General features: G+C 36.3%; 1 protein-coding gene across 1 annotated transcript in view; it reads left to right on the plus strand.

Moving 5' to 3' along the window:
* Positions 1 to 24,067, plus strand: part of IL1RAPL2 (interleukin 1 receptor accessory protein like 2) — a gene marked incomplete at both ends in the record, with an annotated part of 1,178,754 nt that overhangs the window by 438,231 nt on the left and 716,456 nt on the right. The window lies entirely within an intron of this gene.

Below are 24,067 nucleotides of genomic sequence, written 5' to 3' on the forward strand. Positions count from 1 at the left end.
AAAATAGAATGACATCTTGCCATTTGCAGCAACATGGATGGAGCTAGAGTATAATGCTAAGTGAAATAAATCAGTTAGAGAAGGAGCTAGAGTATAATGCTAAGTGAAATAAATCAGTTAGAGAAAGACAAATACCATATGATTTCACTCATATGTAAAATCTAACAAACAAAAAAACAAGCAATGAAAAAAGAGAGAGAGACAAACCAAGAAACAATCTTAATTATGGAGAACAAACTGTTGGTTGCCAGAGGGGAGGTGGGTGGGATGATAGGTAAAGAAAGATAAGCCATGGGGATTAAGGAGTATACTTGATGCAATGAGCACTGAGTAATGTATGAAAATGTTGAATTATTATATTGTATACCTGAAACTAATATAACACTGTATGATAACTATACCAGAATTTAAAATAAAATAAAATTAATAAAATAAATAAAAATTAAACTACCCTATGATCCAGTAATGGCATTACTGGATATTTACCCAAAAATGCAAAAACACTAATTCAAAAAGGTGTATGTGCCCCTACGTTTTTTGCAGCATAATTTGCAGTAGCCAAATTATGAAAGCAGCCTGAGTGTTCATTGGTAAATGAATGGATAAAGACGTGATACACACACACACACACACACACACACACAATGGAATATTATTCAGCCATAAAAGAATGAAATCTTGCCATGTGCAACAATGTGGATAGAGCTAGAGAGGAAGACCAGGAAGGAAGGCAGGAGGGACACTCTAAAACTCTGAAGTAATCTGTACCTGTTCAGAAGTGAGAAAACAGAATTCAAAGTTTCATGTCACACAGAAGAGCACCCCATGCTTAAATCAGCCAGAGAAAGCTTGGGGAAGATTTAACAAAAAGAAGGGAAAGAGTTTGATACATCCCAATTTTTTGTTACCTTTCTGATGAAAGGAGAGACAGAATGAAAAAATTGCAGATAATCTATTGCAAGAGGCTAGCAGTAGACACCATTGGCCTTGGGGTCAGGCACACTGAAGTTTAAGTCTCAACTCCATTTTGTGATCACAGGAAAATTATTTATCTTTGGTTTCCTCACCTGTACAACTAGTGCTAATAATAGAATAAGCCTTATGGGATATTTAATATAATTAAAAAAAAAACCCTCTTATTTGTTTATTTTAAAGAGTGTGTGAGAGAGAGAATGAGCTAGGGAGAGGCAGAGGGAGAGGCAGAATTCCTGCCATCAGGGAACCCAACTCAGGGCTAGGCCCCTGGACTCCAGGATCATGACCTGAGCCAAAAGCAGATGCTTAACTGACTGAGGCACCCAGGTGCCCCTTTGATTAAATAAGATAATGAATATGAGATGTTTAACATAGTGTCTGGAACAAGGTAAACATACAATAAATGTGAGTCATAATAATGATGATAATATGATGATGATGATGATATTTATTGTTTTCATCCATGAAATAGAGATTACACTCCTGATTATCTTGCACGGTTATGTCAGTCTTTGTTGCTATGTTTAATGTTAAAACGCTTTCCAAAAAGTGCATTACAAGATCCTTAAGATCAGCGTTGTCTCTAATTTTAATTTGGCAATGAACAATAGTGCATGAAAGGTTGATGATGAATATGTGCTAAGCCATTTCCTCAGGTATGATTTTTAAAAAATTAATAAATTCTTATTATCCTGCTTGGTGCAATGGAAACTTCTTGCATTATGAGGTTATACATCCAGGTTTAAATTCAGGATATGCCATTTTCAAGTTGTGTGACTTGAACATTTTCTGATAGGAAAATGCTTAGCCTTTTTGAGACTCAGTATTCTTATCTGTAAGACAGGGGTAACAGCATATGTTTTGCAAGTAATGTAAAGGACCTATCACAAGGTATTGCTTTCTTTTGGTCCTCAGTGTTTCCAGATACTAAAGAATAAACATCTTTTTTCAAAAACTTTTTAAATTTTGGCTTGCTTCAGTCACATATTTTGCCAATCAACTTATTTTTTTAAGTAAGCTTTAAGTCCAACATGGAGCTTGAACTCATGTCCCTGAGATCAAGAGTGGCATGCTCTACCAACTGAGCCAGTAAGGTACCACAAGAATGAGTATCTTAATAAACTGATAGATCCAATAAAATATTTTTGTACAAACCATCTGTCACACACACAATATGTATATATAAAATATATATACATATATTGAAAAGATTATTTTTCTCCACTGAATGACAATGGCACCCTAGTTGATGTCATTGACCATAAATGTATGTTTTTCTTTTTCTTGGATTTTCAATTCTACTCCATTAATCCATGTGTCTATCCTTATGTCAGCTTTGTAGTAAGTTTTGAAATCAGGAAATGTGATTCCTCCAACTTATCATCCGTTTCAAAATTATTTTGGTTATTCAGAGTCTCTGGTAATTCTACATGAATTTTTAAATTAGCCTATCCATTTCTGCAAAAACAAAAAGGTAATTGGAATCTTGATAATGATTATATGGAATCTTTGGGGAATATTGCCATTTTAACAACAGTAAGTATTTCAGTCCATAAACACTGTATGTCTTTCCATTTATTTAGATATTCTTTAATTTCTTTAAATAATGTTCACTGTATTCAATGCATAAATCTTCACTTCCTTGATTAAATTTAAGTATTCTTCTTCATGCTATGATCATTGGCATTGTATTCTTAATTTCATTTTCAGATCATTCATTGCTATGTACATTTTTGTATATTGATCTTGTATCTTGCAACCTTGTTGAATTCATTTGTTATCTCAAATAGATTTTTGTTGTATTCCTGAGGGATTTCTATATACAAAATTGTATCATCTAGAAATAGGTAGTTTTATTTCTTTTCCAATTTGGATTCTTTTTATTTCATTTTTTTGCCGAATTGCCCTGTCTATTCCCCTATAACTTCAGTACAATGTTGAATAGAAGTAGAAAGAGTAGACATTCTTGTCTTGTTCCAGAGCTTCAGGGAAAACCTTTCAGTCTCTCATCACTAAATGTGCTTCTAACTCTGTGTTTCTCATAGACTACCTTTATCAGGGTAAATAACTTACTTTGTATTCTTATTTTTGGGAGTGCTTTTATCATGAAAACATGTTGGGTTTTGTCAAATACTTTTTCTGTATCTATTGATATGATCCTGTGTTTTCCCCCTTCTTTGTTTTATTAATATTACAAAGCTACAGTAAACAAGATAATGTGGATAGACATAAAGGTCTATGGAATAGAATTGAAAAATCCAGAAGAAATATGTCGATGGTCAATTGATTTTTGACAAGGGTGCCTAAACTGTTTAATGGAGAATGAATAGTTTTTTCAACAAATGGTGCTGGAAAAACTGGATATCCACATGTGAAAAGATGAACTCAGACCCCTACGTCATATGATATAAAAAAGTCTAACTCAAAATTGATCACAGACGTAATACATATATATATGAGCTAAAACTATAAAACTCTTAGAAGAAAACATAGGTGTAAATCTTTGTGACATTGGATTAGGCAATCCTTTCTTAGATATGACACCTAAAACAGAAACAACTAAAAAAAAACTAGATAAGTTAGAATTCATCAAAATGAACTTTTGTACATCAAAGGACACTATCAAGAAATTGAGAAGACAACCCATATAATGGGAGAAAAAAATTTACAAATCATATATTTAGAATATCTCAAGAATTTTTTAAATCAACCATAAAAAGATAAGCATTACAAATTTTAAAAGGTAAAGTATTTGAATAGACATTTCTCTAAAGAGAATATATAAATGGCCAATAAGTTCATGAAGAGATGCATAATATTATCAACCATTAGGGAAATGCCAATCAAACCATTATGGGACACTACTTCACATCACTTAGAATGGCTATAATTTACAAATAGAAACAAATAAAAATCAATGTTGGTGAGAGTATGTAGAAACAAGAAACCTAATGTACTGCAGATAGGAATGTAAAATGGTACGGACATTATGGCAAATAGTTCAGTATTTCCTCAAAAAGCTATACTTACAGTTATCATATAACCCAGTAATTACATTCCTAGATATATATCCAAGAGAAATAAAAACATATGTCCATGCAAACATTCATACATGAATGTTCACAGCAGCATTTTTCATAATAGTCAAAATTTGGGAATCATCTAAATGTCCATTAACTGAAGAATGGGGGAAAATAAGTTATATCAGCACAATGGAGTATTATTGAGCCATAAAAAAGAATAAAGTACCTCATTCATGCTACAACATGAATGAACCTTGAAAAGATTATGCTGAGTGAAAGAAGTCGGACAAAAAAAGACCACATATTGCATGATTCCTTTCATATTAAATGTCCTGAATAGTCAAATTCATGGAAACAGAAAGTAGATTAGTAGTTGTCAAGGGTTGGGGGGAGGGTGAATAGGGACTGACTGCATTTTGGGGTGATGAAAATGTTCTGGAATCTAATGGTGGGAATGGTTGCAGTTTTTTGAATATACGAAAACTACTGAATGTTACATTTTAATATAGTTTGCTAATTGTATATCAATAAAAAGTGTTCTTTTAATCTTAAAAGCTGTTTGAGAAAAAAATTCAAACCTGTTCAGAGTCAGAAAAAAATAAATATACAAACAATACAAAAATCTGTCACCTGACCTAACTAAAACTCTGTCAGGTGTTTCCATGATACTTGCCATCCAACCAGTCATTCACAAGCTGTAATAACTTAAAGGTGCCAGGGTCTCCCTTCAGGATATTGGCCCAGATCTAGACTAATACAGACTGTATGGACCTTTCTTTCTTCCTTCACAACAGAAATGAACAAGAATGTTATTTCTGGGAGGGACAATAGGGCACAGAGTAGAGTAGTTATATACTTTAAGGTCAACTGAGATGAAAGCTCAGCCTCAAGGTTAAACAGCATTCAATTTCATCTGGAAATGCATATCTGTTTACCTACACTTCACTACATATGCATATGTATATCACTAAATGCTATCTGTTTACCTACACCTCCACTTAAGATGATACAAAAGCCCAGTTATTTAGTTACATACCCTGTTAAAGTTTTAAAGTTTGACATGCACATGCTATTTGTTGAGTAGCCATAATTAACTATAATCAGAAAATAGCTCATTTTATGGTTCTCTGAATTCTCAGTGGTCTTTTCCCCTCCCTCCTTCCTCTTCCCTAACTCTGACTACTTAACCATAGCTTTATTATTCCCCTGCCCCACACACAAACTGCCTTGATAGAAATGTAAGTAATTTGAGTAAATCCTCCAGCACAGAATTGTAACATTGGTAATTCTCCTACAAAATCTCCTAGTCTAAGCTATTTTTGAGATCTGTGACTACTTTGTGTCTGAAACTGTAGGAAACAGGGCTGGGTAATGTACCCATCATACAGGGAAAAGGTCTTCTAGTATCTTCATTTTGTTCTCACTTTCTCTAAGAATGGAACACAAATCTCATTCCAGAAAGATGTGTGAAAAATACTTCTACAATAGCCTATGATAGGAGTATCTACACTTTCCCTGGGACCCTGAGAGGCAAAATGTGCTTTTTAATGCTGGACAATTCTGAATATTAACATTATCTCCTTCCTCATTGTATGATGCCCCCATATATCTTATAGAATTTTTGTCCTTTACTAGCCCCTTCAATTTCTTCCTTCTGTCTCCTGCTCTGAATCCTTATTTTCAGTTTTCCTCCCTGTCTCTTTTTTATTTTGTTTCCTTGATGAAACACAGCTTATATTTTCTTCATTTTTATTTTCTTAACAGGATTTTTATAACTGGGTCTGCCTAATCAGTCTCCTGCTTTTTAGCTCATCCATCCTTTTCTCTGGTGCTACTCAAATTTCTTGGCTGGATTCCCCACCTAACCCTACTGCTGTTCAGAATGAATCAGGAAAAATCCCACTGGGGCATCTTTCACTTTGAAATATTTTTTGTCTTGCCTCAGAAGCACAGAAATTTGGTCACTTAGATAAAGGAAATATATTTTCAAGTGCTTAACAAAGTGTCCATCTGGACACAATTCGAAACAACTCCTAGGAAAACCTCTGATTTTTGGTTCCCAAATATTTAGATATCCATTGATATCTAAATATCCATTTTAGATATCCATTGATATCCATTTTGATCTGCAGACCTTCCTTATGTTGTCCACACTTTGTTTGAAAAAAAAAACATGCTTCATAAAGCATCAGACTGAATACAAGAAAATCAATAAACAATCTGTGCAATAATTAATTAAGGTGCCAGAATGAATTACTATTTATCCCCCTCCTGATTTAGGTCAGAGTTGTGTTTGATTTGGGAAGTTGTCCGTTTTCAATTACGGTTTGTTCTGCATTCTTTTGGTGGGGCTGCAATGAATGGCAAAAAATTGTGTTATGGCAGAAAACTAGGGGATAAGTTTAACATGGTGAAGGTGTAGTTTGGGAAAAGTTATTTCCAAGACAATGCTAATATAAGGGCAAGATAGTATGGGAAAAGTTTCTCTCCTCACATCTATAGACAAGGCTATGATGAAGCCAACTTTGTTCTCTGTTCATTGCTCTCAGTTTTTCTGTGTTCAGCAAACATTTAGTGAGCAATTGCTCTATGTCAGGCATTGCCTAATGCACTAGGCTTACAGCCATGTACAAGAACATTGTGGTCCCTGAGAGAATGTATAGTCTAAAAAGGGACACCGATATTAAACGGAGTCATACACATAATTCATTAATTATGATTTTTAAGGGCTACAAGAGTTTACCTTGCGTAGCTTGATTCTTCCACAACCCAAAGATTACCGTTCAAACTAAAGTCAGGAAACATCCTGAAAGCTCTCTATGGCCTTCTGTGTATCATAAAGACTAAAGACATAAGTAAATAGTGAAGAAAGGGATTCCTTTTCAGAATGCAGTGAGAGGTCCAGGTGACTCCAGTTTGGGGTCTAGAGTATCAGACAATGTGCTGAAACAAGAAGGCTCTCAGTGGTATAATGCAGCTTGTCACCAAGCCCCAATCTCAACTTCCTGGATACTTGTTTTACTTGCTGAGAACTAGTCCTCTTTGGAACATGGCCTGAAGACTAGCTGATAATAATGATCAAGAATAGGCTGTTTTGAAATAATCCAATCAAGAAATGGGCAGAAGACATGAGCATACGTTTTGGCAAAGAAGACATAGAAGTGGCTAACAGACTCATGAAAAAATGCTCAACATCACTTAGCATCAGGGAAATACAAATCAAAACCACAGTGAGATACCACTTAACACCAGTCAGAATGGCTAGAATCAACAAGTCAAGAAATGATAGATGTTGGCCAGGATGTGGAGAAAGGGGAACCCTCTTACACTGTTGGTGGGAATGGAAGCTGGTGTAGCCACTCTGGAAAACAGCATGGAGGTTCCTCAAAAAGTTGGAAATAGAGCTATCCTACAACCCAGCAATCACACTACTGGGTATTTACCCTAAAGATTCAAATGTAGTGATCCGAAGGGGCACGTGCACCCAAATGTTTATAGCAGCATTGTCCACAATAGCCAAACTATTGAAAGAAACTAGATGCCCATCAACAGATGAATGGGTAAAGAAGAAGTGGTATATATATACAAGAATACTATGCAGCCATCAAAAGAAATGAACTCTTATCATTTGCAATGATGTGGATGGAACTAGAGGGTATTATGCTCAGTGAAATAAGTCAATCAGAGAAAAACAATTATCATATGATTGCTCTGATATGAGGAATTTGAGAGGCAGGATGAGGGGAAATGGGGTGTAGGGAAGGAAAAAATGAAACAAGATGGGATTGAGAGGGAGACAAACCATAAGAGACTCTGAATCTCACGAAAAAAAAAACTGAAGGTTGTTGGGAGGTGGGAGGTGGGGATAGGGTAGCTGGCTTATGGACACTGGGGAGGGTATGTGCTATGGTGAGCGTTGTGAAATGTGTAAGCCTGATGACTCACAGGCCTGTACCCCTGGGGCAAATAATACATTATATGTTAATTAAAAAAAAAGAATAGGCCGTTTTGGTTGTTAATTAATGTTGGTAGGACCGGGGTGATGACAAATTAAATTCTCTGACAGAGAAGTATGCCTAATAGAAAGCACTTCTGGATTACCTAGTGTTAAAAAAATATATCAGAAAGATTAAAAGAAGGAGGCTGGAGAACTTCAACAAGTGAATAGGTTGCTATTTATTCTGGGTGGTAAAGCTGGAAGGCAGGGAGACTGCAGCAGACCTTTTCAGATCTAGGATTTTGTGAAGTTTGACTTACAGGGGCACTAGCACTCCTAGAAGAATGGCTGAATGCCAACTCCACTTTCCTTAAATGTGCATTTAAAGAGCATTTGCTGGTGCCAATTTATTCTTAGCTCTGTGGGCCTTCCTATGTATATGTCACATAGACAGGGACATTACTTATATTTGATACAATGATCCCAGCCTAAATGTGCTCACACTTTTCATAACTCAATTTAGTGTAATTGTACTCAACTTAGGGAATAAATAACTGTCCCTTTCTCTTCCCTATGGGCATGTGATTAATTGGCATCATAGTAAAATGCCTTCAATACAGACCTAAGCTTCAGTAGGCTCCCAGGAGCTTAGGTTTTAAATTTAGACAGCGTTTACTTGGCCTTACCTCATTAAACTTAGATAAGTCAAGTTTAAAAACCAAGGCCTTTTCATATCAGCAAGGGCAGGAAAAGCCTAGTCATTGCAAGAGTTTACCTTAGCATCTGTGTCAGACAGGTTCCAAATACTAGTTGACTAGCACACCTTTATGCATGAGGATGCTGCATTTTAATGCTTAGTCCCATTTTATAATAAGTGGCATGTAGAATCTTTCTGGTATCTTTTAGGATAACATTACAGGAGGTGGGGTCATTCTGACTCCATCTGCACATTAAGTTTTCATCAGTATCTACTTGTTCTACTAGTGATATTAAACATCTATGATCTTAGGCATATTCAGATATTTGTAAAATCAATATACTGCATGTATAGATGCATTTGTGGTTATATGAGCACAAATGTGTGCAATGATAGTGGTCTCTTCCTCCAGCTCTACTAAGGACTGTACCATTCCAACAGCTTTAGTGATTCTGACCTTTTATTTAGCCTGCCTAAAGAGAAGTAGGCATTACTGCTTAAGTGGTACTAGTAGAGAATGGCAGGTGGATGATTTAAGGACCTAATCACATTCTTTTTCTACTCTGAGACATATATACAACGTATACTATTGTTGTTAGGAACACAGGCTCTGGAGTCACATGGCCTGTGTTTGAATCATAGAAGCACAGGTTATTAAACCTCTCTGTGTTTCTGTATCCAAATCTGTAAAATGGAGATAATGATCGTATCGCTCTCATAAGGTAGTCATGAAGATTAGATGAATTAATTCATGTGAAATGCCTAGAGCAGCACCTAAACATAGGTATCATTCAGTGTATGTCAGTTCTTCTTATTATTTTCCAAATAAAGCCCAAATCCCTTTCCTTACTTTTCACTCTTTTTTATCTTTTTTCTTTTCTCTCTCTCTTTTCACCACTACTATAATCTAAGTCACTTTCACTTTTTGCCCACATTCATTCTCAGCAGTACAACAAGTGTAATCTTAAGACACAAATCCTATCAAGGTATTCTCTTATTTAAAAGCTTCCAGTGTCTTGGAACACACAAAAAATTAAATTAAATTAAAAAAAAAGAATTTGAAAAATAACCAGTTGAACTTCAAAACATAAAAAATAAAAAATAAAAAAAAAGTAATAAAACTTTCCAGTGGCTCCCCTTCACACTAAGAATATCGCCCAAACTTCTTTCCCTGATCTACAGAAGCTTAAATGATCTGACCCATCCTCCTTCTCAGATCTAGTGTCTTATCAATCCCCTACACTTTTCTCACTGAACCTCAGTTGTGCTTGCCTGCTTGCTGTTAGTGAAATCACATAAACGTGTCGGCCTTACAACCTTTGCATAAGATATTTTCTCTGTCCAGAACAGTCTTCTCTCTGATATTTATATGGCTTTGTTCCTTGTTGTTTTGCCTTACCAGAAAGAACCACCTGGGCACTACCTACCCATCAGCCTGTTTAAATTCTTTGCATAGCACTCAGCACTCTTAGAGACACTGGTTTATTTGTTTATAGTTTGTTTCCCCTTACCAAATTGTAATGTTCATCACAGCAGGATCCTTGAGCACTACTTCATTCATTCAATACATATTTATTGAGAGAATTCTATGTGTCAGACAAAGTTCTAGGGATCCGGGAGATACTATATTGTATAATACAGATAAAAATTATTGCCCTGTTAAAGCTTATTTGCTACTAGGTTTGGATGAGCAATAAGAAAATAAATAGTAAACTCTATTATATACCAGATGATGAAAAGCAGTATGGGAGAGTAATGAATGTACTTTGGTGGCAGTGGTGGTGGTGATGGATGTTTGTGTGTTGTTATTTTAAATAAGGGTGTCAGCTCTGGTTGTTATACTCAACCAATAAATCATTGAACATTATATCAAAAACAAATGATGTACTATTCCTTGGATAATTGAATTTAAATTTAAAAAGTTTCATTCTACAAAGGAAAAAATAAATAAATAAATAAATAAATAAATAAATAAGGGTGTCAGGAAAGGATTCACTGGCAAGGGGATATTTGAGCAAAGATATGAGGGTAGAACCATCTGTATATTGGAGGGAAGATCAAGTACATATGCCCAGATATAGAATAAGCATACTGTATTCAAAGAACAAGAAACTACTGTGGTTGGAGTGCTTTGAGTAAGTGGAGTGGAGTGAGGCTGGGAGTAGAAGGAAGTGAGCTCAGAGTGGGTAATTTGGAGAGGGGTGGCCAGATCATGTAGGTGCTAGTAATGATCAGGTCTGTGGATTTTCTTCTGAGTTACATGAAGTGTAAAAGGCTCAATTTGAATAGAGGAGTAATATGACTTACATGTTTTAGAAGCATCAGTTGGTTTTCTGGATGGTATATAGAAGGAGGGCAAGTGTAGGAGAGAGACTAATTAATAGGCTATTGCAATAATACAGAGTAGGAGATGATAAAGATATAGATCTGGTGGTAGCAGTGCAGATGGTGAGAAATGTTAAGAGTTCACATATACATTTGAAGCATGGGCAACAATATTTGCTGATGGATTGGAATGAGGGGTGTGATATAAAGATATCAAAGTTGAGAGCTTGAGCTCTTTTTTGTTTGTTTCTCTTTGTTGTTATTGTTTTATTTTGTGTTGTTTTTTGGCTCCGAGTAAATGAAAGTATGAAGTTGCTGTTTACTATGATGAGGAAGTCTGTGAGAGTTTTCTGCAGATGGAGAAGTCATGAGTGTGGTTTTAAACATGTTCAGTTTGATACCTTTTAGACATCAATTTAAGATACAAATTAGAGGGGTGCTGGGTGGCTCAGTGGGTTAAACACTCTGCTTTCAGCTCAGGTCATGATCCCAGGGTCCTGGGATGGAGCCCCGCATCGGGCTCTCTGCTGGGCAGGGAGACTGTTTCCGCGCCCCCCCCCCACCACTGCCTGCCTCTCTGCCTACTTTTGATCCCTGTCTGTCAAATAAATAAATAAAATCTTTTTTAAAAAGATACAAATTAGATGTTTTTGGTGCCTAGAATGGTGTCAAGCATGGGGTTGGCACTCAATAAATAATTTTAACTGAATGGATCAATGCCCTTTAAGTTTCCTCTACTTCCTTTCAACCACAGCCACATCAGCTTACCAAGTTAGTCTACTCCCTCTTCAAGCTGGATTCTCATATTTGATGTCAAGTGAACCTTTAAAAAAATAAATTTTACCTTTTTTCTAAGGTGTCTCTACTTGGTCTCAGACACTTTCTGTTTCTTGGAGATATCAGGAAAGCCCTGTTTGCTCTGGTTTCCCATCTGTTGGAAAGAAAAACAGCTAGAAAGCCTATTATTAATCTTCTTGCTTCAATACTTACATTGTAAACCTACATGATCTTCTTTCATTAGTCACAGAGAAGACTAATTACACTGACTAGACTAATGAACTCAGTATGCCAGTGTTCATTTAATGAGATAATCTGTTCAACTTGCCCCTGCAGTTCAAATACCTCCTCAATTCCGATTTTATAGCAAAGCCAGAAAATTCCAGAAAATCCCCATAGTTCACTAGTGTTAATAAATGTGTATATGTATACCTATGTGGGCTTATGGGCTATGGGTACATAAGTATGTACAACTTGACATGTATACCCATCTTTACAACTTGATGGTAGACAAAGCAGAACAGGGTGCTCGGACCCAGAATGGCCCTAAATGACAATGTCTCCGAAGATTATATGACAGAGATTCATAAGCCAGCACCCGCACAGACAAGTCATTATAACTGAAGGAGGGCAGAATGACCCAAGATTTCTGTCATCTTGAGTGAACTGGAGATTAAGAGAGTTACTGACTCTTTAACAAAAGACAAATGATTAATTCTTTTGGGTAGGGCAATTTTCAAATAGATAAAAGTCTGCTGTGGTTGCTTCTTTCCCTGAAGGGCAGCTCCAGTGACTGTAGTGGCTTTGGGACAAGTTGGCAAACAATATTTCTGTCAGAGAAGAGTCTGAGTTTCAGGGTCTCTCTCTTCACTGAAAGGTTCTAGTGCAGCTGAGAGTTGCAGGCTGAGAAAGACTGTAAACTCCCTTTGAGACCTGCCTATTAGCATCAATCTATAAGTCTAGAAAAGCGACATATCATGAAAGATGAGTCACTGGATATAACTATTTTATCTCCATGAAGAGGAATAATTAAGGGTCATCATCTTCTACTGAATATGACACTCTGTTTTGGAGAAAAGTGTTTTTTTTTTTAAACCCCAGTGAGGGAGCTTTATAGCAGATGTTGTTGTTGTTGTTCTTATGTGTGTGTAGGCAGGAATAGTATAAGATCTAAAAATTAAATTAAAAGAAGATAAGAGCTGGGAAGTAAGGAGCAAATTTATTTTGAAACTGGTAAATATGGCTGAATGGACAGTGGACACAAATGTCATGACCAGAAAAGGGCTAGAGCATTTAGTTGGACTCTGGAACAATCAGGGGTTAACAAGAATTCACTGGTCCCTAGACAATGACCAGTGTGAGGGGTCCAAAACAGGAATGTTTGCTCACTCATTCATTAGTCAATCAACAATCTTTTTTTTCCAAGTGCTTTTTTCTGTTGTATAACTGAAATTTTATTTTGCCTTGTGCTTGTTTGACTATATAGTTTTAGGTTGAAAATAATTTTTCCTCATACAAATTAAGGCATTACCATATCCAATTACTTTCTTATTTAGCAAAATTTTTAAATTACAGCAACATACAATATTTATTTCATATAGTGAAACAACTGAAATGTTTATGAATAACATTTACCTGATATGAGATTCCCATTATATATGGCTTGGTATTTATTTTATAGCATATTTCCTCAAGTTTCATTGTATTACTCCAGTGTTGCTAATGAGTTTGACACCTATATAATTCTCACAGCTTTGTAAATAATTTTTATATTTTGTAAGTTTTTTTGGGTCTTGCCATATTCTTCATGTTTTAAAATTTCACCATGTAATTTCTAGTTATGAGTATACACCAAGATATATGTATTTGTGTGTGTGAATGCATGTGAGGATGTGCATGTCTTAGTTTGCCTTGATTATCAAACAGACATGACCCATTCTTCTGGAATTCACATCTCAGTGGTTGAGATGCAGACAGATATGCAAGGAAAAAAATACAATAATAAAAAGTTAATGCTATTGAGGGTTCACCATGTAGGAGACACTATATAAAGTGATTTATATTTCTTACTCAAGGCATGAATGGATCCTGCCACTCGTTAGCACTTTTCACTACTTGACATGATCTCAATTCCTCATTTATATATTTATTTTCTGTCTTCTGCAACTGTTCAATGAAAGCAAGCATTCTGCCTGTCTTGGTCACAGCTGCATCTGCAGGGTGTTGCATAGTGTTAAATAATTATTTTTTAGATGATTGAATGGATGAATTTTATAGTATCTTCATGTTAGCCCTGTTAGATAGCAAGTACAGAAATTATCATACCCATCCTATATATAAGGATATGAATCTCCAGAATGGATATAGACTTGGAAATCAGAATCAAATAAAGATACTACTACTAATAATAATTATAATAATGCTTTATTGAGTGCTTACTATGTATAATTCAGTGTGCTAGGTTCCCTATATGGCTTGTATTGCTGAATTTTCACAATTCTGTGAGGTAGGTATCATTATTCCCTTTTTATATGTGAGGAGTCTGAGGATCAGAGAGATGAACTGATTCACTCAAGATCATATAGCCAGAGTGTGTAATTAATTCCCTTGTGTTTTGTTTTCCTTTTTTTCTTTAAAGATTCTGTCCACTTATTTGACAGAGAGCCCACAAGCAGGGGGAGTGACAGAGGGAGAGGGAGAAGCAGACTCCCACTGAGCTGGGAGCTAGATGTGGGGCTCTATCCCAGGATCTTAGGATCCTGACTTGAGCAGAAGGCAGACCCTTAACCTGCTTAACAGACTGAATCACCCAGGCACCCCCCCCCATGTTTGTTTTCAAAGCCTACTTTATCTCTACTACACCAAGGTGCTTGCCTTGGTCTCTGAGGACTGCTTGGGCTTCTATAAGACAGTGCCAGATAGTATATTTCTGACTTACTTCATTGCCATTTGGGCTCATCAGTTTAGTGTGAGTACAAAGGAAGAAACTAGAATCAAAAAAGGAAAGTTATTTTTGCTCAAGGTTTCAGTTTCTAGTGACAGAGCTAAGGCCAGAGCTAGGGCTCCTAATTTCCAGTTCAGTTTTCTTTGACACAACCATGTTATTTCCTCCTTTGTCTCAGTGGCTTTCAAATGTAACCCCTCCTAGGAAGGTTTGCTTTTCAATGAGGGCTACAAATATTAAAGATTCCTTATACTTTTGGAGGAAAGATCAGAAAATTAAAACTTTTTTCCTCATACTAGAATATGTGATTTAGTAAACATTTAACATGCCCTTCCTCTGGGCCAAGCACTGTGCTAGACACAGAAGAGATGCATGAGATGTATTCCCTGCCCTCAAGCACTGTCTAGTCTAAGAGGATACAGTCTAACTATAATGCCATTTCTTTTCTCAGTAAGTATTTCCAACCACAGGCATTATTTGCCACCATTTATCTCCTTCTCTTTATCACTTAGCTATTTAGCATACAGAATCTTACAGACCAGATGGTGTTAAGCTGCCTATTTTAGGACTAGTTGTAAAATTTCATTCTTTATCTTACATTTAACACGGTATCTTAATAAGAAAACTGTTCACAAAGCATTTATGGAGTACTTACTCTTAGCGGGTACCTTGAGAAGGATATAAAAAGGAATGCAGCTGTGGGGCTTTGGGAAAAACCCAAGACTTAAAGTAGGAAAATTTGGGCTTGAGTCAGGGCTTTGCTATTGACAAGTTGAGTGACCTTGGATGAATCATTTAACTGTGTTGCTGGGAATATTAAATGAACTAAAAAATGGGAAAGCAGCTGGCTTCAAGAATTATCCAGTTTTTCAGTCTTTCATTAATTCAGTAGAAGACACAAAGGTCTCTGCTTTTAGTGAAATAATTTTCTTTGAGAATATTTAGAAAGACAAAGTGCCATAACAAGCTTCCTATTCTTTCATCCCCTACCATGTCATGAAATTTGTCTCTTGCTAAGTTTACTATTGACTTTATTGTCAATAAATCCAATGGTCACTTCTAAATCTTCATTTTATTTAACTTTTCAGCAGTTCTCTCCATTGTTGGCCACGTTGTCCTTAATACAAAGTTTTCCTTGGGTTTCTGTGATACACAATCCTCTATAAATTTCCTGTATAATGGTTCTTTCTCAATCTTGATTTTGAGAACTCCTCTATTGTCTAAAAATTATATGTCCTCAAGCCTCAGTCTATACCCTCTTTTCTTCCTACCAGTCTATCTTCCCTAGGCTTCAGTTACTATCTATACATAAATATGATGCACATCTATTCATCTTTAACCCAGCTTTCCTGGGCTCAGACCCACATAGTCAATTACTTTACCAACACCTGCATCTAGATACCCATATTTTATAAGCATCTTAAACTCAATATGTCACAAGACGAATTCACCAACTAACCTCCTCTCTGCAACCCATTCCACTACTCCTCACGTTTTCCCTCTTTCAATAAACACCCATTCGTTTAAGCCAGAAACCTAGACCTCACCCTTGACAGTACTCTTCTCCATCCCTTCCCAATCTAATCCATCAACAAGTTCTGTTAGTTTTTATACCAAAATATATGTTGTCCATGTTAAAGTCTCTTAATCTTCTCTGCTATCACCCTCGCCTAAGCCTCAAGACACTAAGCTTCTAGTGTCAGTGCTAGAACACTGAAACATTCTCTTAACAAAATCCAGCGTATGTACTCTTCCTTCCAACCCCAAGTCCATTTGCCTGAATGATCTTTCACAAATATAAATTAGATATTTCATGTCCTTTTTTAAAACTCTAAGGACCTATTAAGATAGGTCCACATTGTCCTTAGAATAATGCCCCTGAATCATTACCATACTCTATAAGGCCCATCATAACCTGACCTATGTCCATTTCTCCAGTGTTATCTTGTACCTTTCTCCCTTTGCTTTTCCCTTCTCACTCTACGAACATAGTGGGCTTCCTATTTTGGTGCCTTCATGCATGCTCTTTCTCTTTCTCCTTTTCCACATGTCAACTTTTAGTTTAAATATCACTTCCACTAGAAAGCCACCCCTGACTAACCCTTGCCCCCAACCTATTTTGTATTCCATAAAATCCTGCACTTTACCTTTTTCCTACTCAGCAACCATTGCTTTACTTTTTCAGTGTTTTTCCTCCACATTTTGCTCTAAGTTCTATGAAGGCAGGAACTGTGTCTCTCTTATTCATCAAACACAATGCCTAGCATATAAGCAGACACTTGTTAAAATGAACATACACAAATGTTCATAGGAATATCATTCAAAATAGCCAAAAAGTAGAAACAATGGACATGCCCATCATGTGATGAATGGATAAGCAAATATAGCATATCCATACCATGAAATATTATTTAGGCATAAAAAAGAATAAATTATTGATTCACACTACAACACAAGTGAACCTTGAAAATACTATAATAAATGAAAGAAACCAGTCACAAAAAATCACACACTGTATGATTCTATTTAATGAGAAATATCCAAAAAAGGCAAATCAATCTAGAGACAGAAAATAAATTAGTGGTTGCCAGAAGCTGGGAAAAAGATGGAATGGGGAGTGACTGCTAACTTTCTGAGGTGATGAAAATACTCTAAAATTAGATAGTGGTGATGGATGCACAAGTCTGTGCATTATAGGTATACCTAAGAGATATTGCGGGTTCAGTTCCAGACCATCACAGTAAGGTGAATATTGTAATAGAGCAAATCAAATGAATGTTTTTGTTTTCCCAGTGCATATAAAAGTTACGTTTATACTATACTGTAGTCTATTAAGTGCGAAATAGCATTTTGTTTCAAAAACAATGTACATACTTTAATTTAAAATACTTTATTGCTAAAAAAATTCTATGCTGTCACCTAAGCTTTCAGCAACTTGTATTCATTGATCACAGATTGCCACAACAAATATAATAAGAGTGAAAAAGTTTGAAATATTGCAAGAATTGCCAAAATGTGACACAGAGATACAGAATGAGCAAATGCTGTTGGAAATAATAGCAATGATATTCTTCCTTCATGTAGGGTTGCCACATACCTTCAATTTATTAAAAAAAAAACACACAATGTCTGTGAAGCTCAACAAAGCAAAGTGCAATAAAATGAGGTACATCTGTATAATAAGAAAGCACTAAATCACACAAGTTATGTGAGTAGACTTACGGTATGTAAATTATATCCTGTAAGGTACATATCAATGTGAAACTGTAAACACTGTAAGCTAATACTGCATGATTTTTAATTTACTGGGGGGTAAAGAAACAGGAAATAGTAAAGCTTCATTTTGCGAATTACACACACCCATTTCATGCCTCTGTTTTTACCTCCTCAGGCTTCTATAAGACAATGCCAAGACTTGGCAACTGGGAGAGGAAGCATAGAGTCCTAAATGTGGAAAGGACCTCAGAGACTACGTAATTCAACTGCCTCATTCTACGTATTAGAAAATGGAGGAAGCAGAGGGAAATTGACTCACCAAGTTCACACAGCAAATTAGTAACCAAATCTATACTAAATCCCTTGTCTCCCAAGTCTCATTTCAGGGTTCTTTCCATTATACCCAGCCAAGTCAGCCTTCTTAAGAGCTTTTCCACAACAACTGCAGCTTACAAATTATTGTTCACTCCTATCTGCAAGTGAGGCTGAGAAATGTAGTTTCTGTTAACGAGGAAAGAGGGAATGGATTTGGGGGAGGCAACTTGTAGTTTCTGCCGCAGATTCTTGTGATAATTTTGCATAGGCCAATATTGAGATCTGAAAGAATCCAGTCAGTGTTTTCTGAGGTTACCTCTGAAGTCAACATCAATGTTTCCAGTAGAGTGTGAATACAATAGTCACACATTGAACCCCTTTCATGATAAACATCTCTAGCCCCAGTCCACAGACTCAGCAGTTCCTGAGTAAATTACATTTGGCAGGGACTGGCTGCAAGGCCCCACTGGCTCAAATGAATGCAACTTTGCTTTAGAAACAAGTCAAGGCAGCACTCACTATACTGACCTAAAGAAACAGAAGGTAAAAGACCCTTTTTGAATGCAAATTGCAGCCTGGAATGTAAAAATGCTGGGTGACTTGTTAGTGTCTATTTCATTTTTTTTTTTTAAAGAAAGGCTCAAAATGTTTTCTTACGTGTTCCTCTTTGCTACATCTAATTATGGCAATTTAAGGGAAAGAGTTGAAAGGAGTGGATAATATTCATATTAAAATATTTTAGAGTATAATAAAAATTGTAGGAATTTAAATATTTTTAATCATCCACTTTACTCTTGACGGCAGTACTAGTTTTAAAAAGACGTGATTGACAACATTTTCCACATTTTTTTTTCCTGTTTGTTTTCTCTATTTGTTGGAAACAGCCTCTCTAAAATAAAAATGTATCAGGGAGGTCTAGGTTGCAGATAGTATAGTGGTCTCTTTTAGAGTTAGTAACAACTTTCCCCCAAGGAAATCAGTGTTAATGGTGCTGAAAATACCTGGGAGCTTGAAGTCTAGAGGACAAAAAGAAAAGGGCGGCTAGTTCTTGTCTATCCACACACTGTGTCCTTATTAAGAAACCAGGCCTGCAGAATCCTTTCTACTTTCTTGACTTAATTTCATATCAACCCCAAGAGTCATGTAATGTTGTCCATTTGCTGGAAAGAGCATGCAATGACAACAATTCCTCCAGATAAGTTAATTATCTGCTTTGAAGAACGCTTCAAGTGCCTTGATCTACTAATGATATTAGATAGCACGGGTTGTTCTGAGGCATTTTAATGAGTACCCATGCAGCAACGACAGTCTTCAACAAAGTATTTCTGACTTCTAATTAACTTAGAAAGTTTTCTTGGGCATTTTTTTTTTGGTTGTTGTTGTTTTGAAACTGAGAATGAACGAAGGAAATTATATGGTAGGTAGCTAACGTATTCTTTCTGAATCTCTCTCTAGATGACATAAATTAATGGCTGGTCTCATTTTTCATGCTCCTATGCATGAAAAGAAAGAAATTAAGCCAGTGATGCTATTTAACTATTATAGGAAGAATTCATTTTTGATCAAAATTATCTAGAGCTTTCCAGTTCTGGCATCCTTGTAGTTTACTCAGCCACCTCTTGGGTCAACGAACTAACTCAGGCTCTGCCAAATGGCACTGTTGAAATTTTAGTGATTCTGGCCCCAAATCTTACTGTGTGTATCCACTGCATTGAGGGGACACCCTTTTCTGAAGCATAAGAAATTCTATTACCCAGCAGCTTGGGACAAGTTAAATTAGTCTGTAGACAATTTAACTACAGGAGCACTTGCCTCTAGGAAAACCATTAATTTTGTTTAAAGTGACTATATTGCTGTCATTGGGGACTTTCCAAATTTCTTTGTTGCCACAGAGTCTTGCTTAAAGAGAAGAATGTTGATTGATTAAATGCTTTTTTTTTTGCTCCTTTTTCCGCCAAAAAGATCACCCACACAAATATGCAAATATGTACAGATATTTAGCTAAATTTTGATTGAGATTTTCATGGGTTTTCCCGACAATTAAAGTAGGGCTTTTATAGGTCAAAAAGAGAAAGAAGACTCTGGAACTGGGTTTACATTATGCTGTGCACTAATTAAAATGCCTCACATAAAGACATTTTATAAAAAAGTGAATAGAAAGGTATTTGAGGAAGGGGCACCTGGCTGATGCAGTCAGTTATGTATCTGACTCTTGGTTTCAGCTCATGCTGTGATCTCAGAATCATGAGATTGAGACCCGTATTGGGGCTCTGTGCTCAGTACTGAGTCTGCTTAAGTTTCTCTCTCCCTCTACCTCTGCCCCTCCCCTCTGCTTACTCACGCACACTCTCTCTCTCTCAAACAAATAAATAAATCTTAAAAAATAAAGGTATTTAGGAACTACATTTTGTGAAATGTAATGTGTGTAGTCTATTAGTCAAAAGCACAACTTCACTGAATGTATATCAAGTTACATTTCTAAATTTATGTGTCAGCTTGCATTTTTTTGTGACTGTGAAGCCCTCAAAGCCACACAAGTCTGTGTGGGTCAAGTCCTATATCCTCACTCTACAGGGTGGGTCACAGATGCAGGAATCTTCTGCATCCAAAGTTGTTACAAAGGAAATAGATTAAATAGATTAATTCTACTTGTAGCTTTCTAGTTGCCCTTAAGGGCAGAAAGTTATTCCTTGTGGGAATTATGCATGTTGCTCTAAAGCAATTGTATTATCAGTTAAAGGGCCCTATTGGTCTCAGTCCTACATTAGAAGTGGCTTTTAAAAGATTGCTAGGCCTGCCTAACAGGTAAATAAAAGAAAAAGACAGTCTGCACAGATCTCACCTGTGGTAACCCACCAAGGCAAACATTTTGACAGAAAACCTTGAATTTGTTGCAATTGAGACATGGGCAAATGGCTGTAGTTATACAAGAATGGAACCAAATCTTTTTTTGTTTTTCTTTTTTGACACCAAATCTTTACATAGATCTCAGAATTCTATTAACGATGCATTCTCCAGGGTCTGACTACCAGCAAACAGGAAATAAGTCTATCTTCCTTGAAGAAGTATGAGCGATTCCCCTAGGGAGTTTCATTAGAGGTAGTAGTGTTGCTGTTGAGTGCTACTATTGGGATGTCTTCTGTGTAGCTCATGCTAAGTGGGAATGACATTATTCTCCTAGCCTCTCTCCTCTCTTTCTCTATCATAAATAATGGCATGATGAGGTCTTGGGTATTCTCCTATAGATAAAGGTCAGTGTGTGTGTGTGTGTGTGTGTGTGTTGGGTGAAAAAAGAGATTTGGAGGTGAGAGAAGCTAGCCAAGTTTATGAATATGTTAACCAAGAGCTCATGTGTAGCAAAATGAGTTTCTCTGTGTTTAGTTAGTTTTCCAGCAATACATTCTCATTCACTCCGCCTCACAGTGAGCCTTTTCACAGTGGACCATTGTGCCTCCACTGACTGGAATCTTGCTTTGAATTCTAGCTATGCTTTTGCATCCCTACAACTTCTCTTTCAATCTGTATCTACCTTCCCTGAATCCTCTCTGACACTCAGCTTATTGTAGTTTATATATGAAAATGAAAACTAACCAATTTTTCCCATTTGTTATTATTGTTGCTTGTTTCTTTCTTCATATTCTGACTTCAGATTTGAGGAGTTGTTATTGATTATTCGTAATAATTGTAAGGCACACAAATGCAATTAATTCAAAGCATAATATGGGAAGAATGAGGGTTTTAGAATGAAAGAGACCTAGATCCCAGTCCTATCCTTATCGTTTATTAGTTACCTCATTTGAGGCACATTACTTAACTTCACTTAGCCTCAGTTTTTTCCTCCAAAAATGGGATTTTTAAAACAGATTTTAGTTATTTGAGAGAGCACACAAGCAGGGCAGAGAGGCAGAGAGAGAGGGAGAAAGACTCAGAGCTAAGCAGGGATCCAGATATGAGGCTCGATCCCAGGACCCTGAAATCATGACCTGAGCTGAAGGCAGATGCTTAACTGACTGAGCCACCTAAGCACCCTAAGAAAATCAGATTAATAAGAGTATTTATTGTTGGAGTTTTAGGATTGAAAATCATTCCCCTTTCCATATACTGAGTTCCATATTCTATATTCCACTCTTTGAGTTAGGCAAATGGAGATAAAAATGTCAATCTCATTATTATAAAGTTGATTTAAATCTGAAACTAATTATTGCAAATAATTTCCTATCCTATACTTGGAATTAAACTTATCCAACCAGGCAGTGACAGGCAGAACTGGACAACCACAGTCCTTCCCCACAAGGGTAAACCCTTCCCCAAAGCTTTCCTAATGGTTGAACTGGGACTGACGAAAGACTGGAAACTCAGAAATGAATGATTTGTACTTTCCCAGTCCCTTCTTTCAATCTTACCAAGCAGATATGTTCTTCTTCCCTTAGGCAGGAGTGAGGAGGGGTGGAGAAAGGTCAGAATTGTTCCTTCTCTACTTCTTGTCCCAGGAAATATAATTCCTCTCTGTAGTAATTTGAGCAGTGAACCATTTCTTTTTAACAGCTAGGATTATTGGGAAGATTAAATGAGAAACTGCATGTCAGGTATCTTACACAGTGCCTGGCATACAATAGTTCAGATAGACAAAATTAGGATCAAAATCCAATTCTATTGTCTCACAAGGTGGTTTTGGGCAAAACTTTCTGAACTTCCAGTTTTTAACCTTTAAAATGAAGATAATAATAACTAGCTTGCACAACTGTGAAAATTAGAGAAAATGTATGTGAAGAGTTTGGTATATGTGGACACAGTAAAAATGACAACGATTATCATTACACTGTTATAGAAATTTGTTTGTAGAATGTGCCCCACAATTTTTTCCACAGCAGACTGATGTTTCTGGATATAGTTGGCATTAGCTTATATGGCCTGGCAACCACAGTACTCATGCTTACCAATGAAACTAGTCAAGGGGGTGATGGGTCTGAAAGAAGCTGAGAAATAAGTCCAGGAACCAAGAAAAGAATGCTGGGAAGGCAAGAATTTTTGTGACTTTGTCACACAGCAGCAAACCTACATATTAATATTTGAGGTGACTGAAGCATGAAGTGTCCTTTTTTAATTTAATTATACTTCTGAAGATTGAAAAAAATTGCCCAAAACACTTTTTCCAATATAGAACTAATTTTTTTGTAGGAATTTAGAGTTATAGAGCAAGGGCTTTAACACATTTTACTCTTTCTCAGGATCATAAAATATCTTTCTTTAAAATATTTATTTATTATTTTAGAGAGAGAGAGAGAGAGAGCATGCAAGTGGAGGGAGAGGCAGAGAGAGAGAGAATCCTTAAGCAGACTCCCTGCAGAACATGGAGCCAGATGCAGGGCTCACTCAGTCCCAGGACCCTGAGATCATGACCTGAGCCAAAAGCAAGAGTTGGTCGCTCAACTAAATGAGACACCCAGGTACCCCAGAGTCATAAAACATCTTTTATCTGAGGCCCTGGTCCTTCTTGGTTGATTTAACATTGCTGACAAATGTGCCTATAGGACAACTTAAGTTTCACCTAGGTCCAGAAAATGATTGTCAAGATATTTTGGAAAATTCCTTGTAAAAAATTAAGTTTTCCCTAGATAGTGATTTTGTATAATGGCATCTTCTTAAAACAATCATTTGCAACTATTTTAGACCTTCTGGTTTGGTGAGCTTATTACTATCACGCTTCATTTCTGTGTTTCTCTGGTGTACCTTACACATCACAATCACAATTTAGAATATTTTATTCTAAATAAGTAAGAGCTTATTTTTTTTAAGAATACGATACTTTTTGTTATAAATTAAGTACAAATGTGAAAATTCAGTATCTGAGAGTCAAG

The sequence above is a fragment of the Martes martes genome, assembly GCF_963455335.1.
Source record: "Martes martes genome assembly, chromosome: X".
Classification (NCBI taxonomy): Eukaryota; Metazoa; Chordata; class Mammalia; order Carnivora; family Mustelidae; genus Martes; species Martes martes.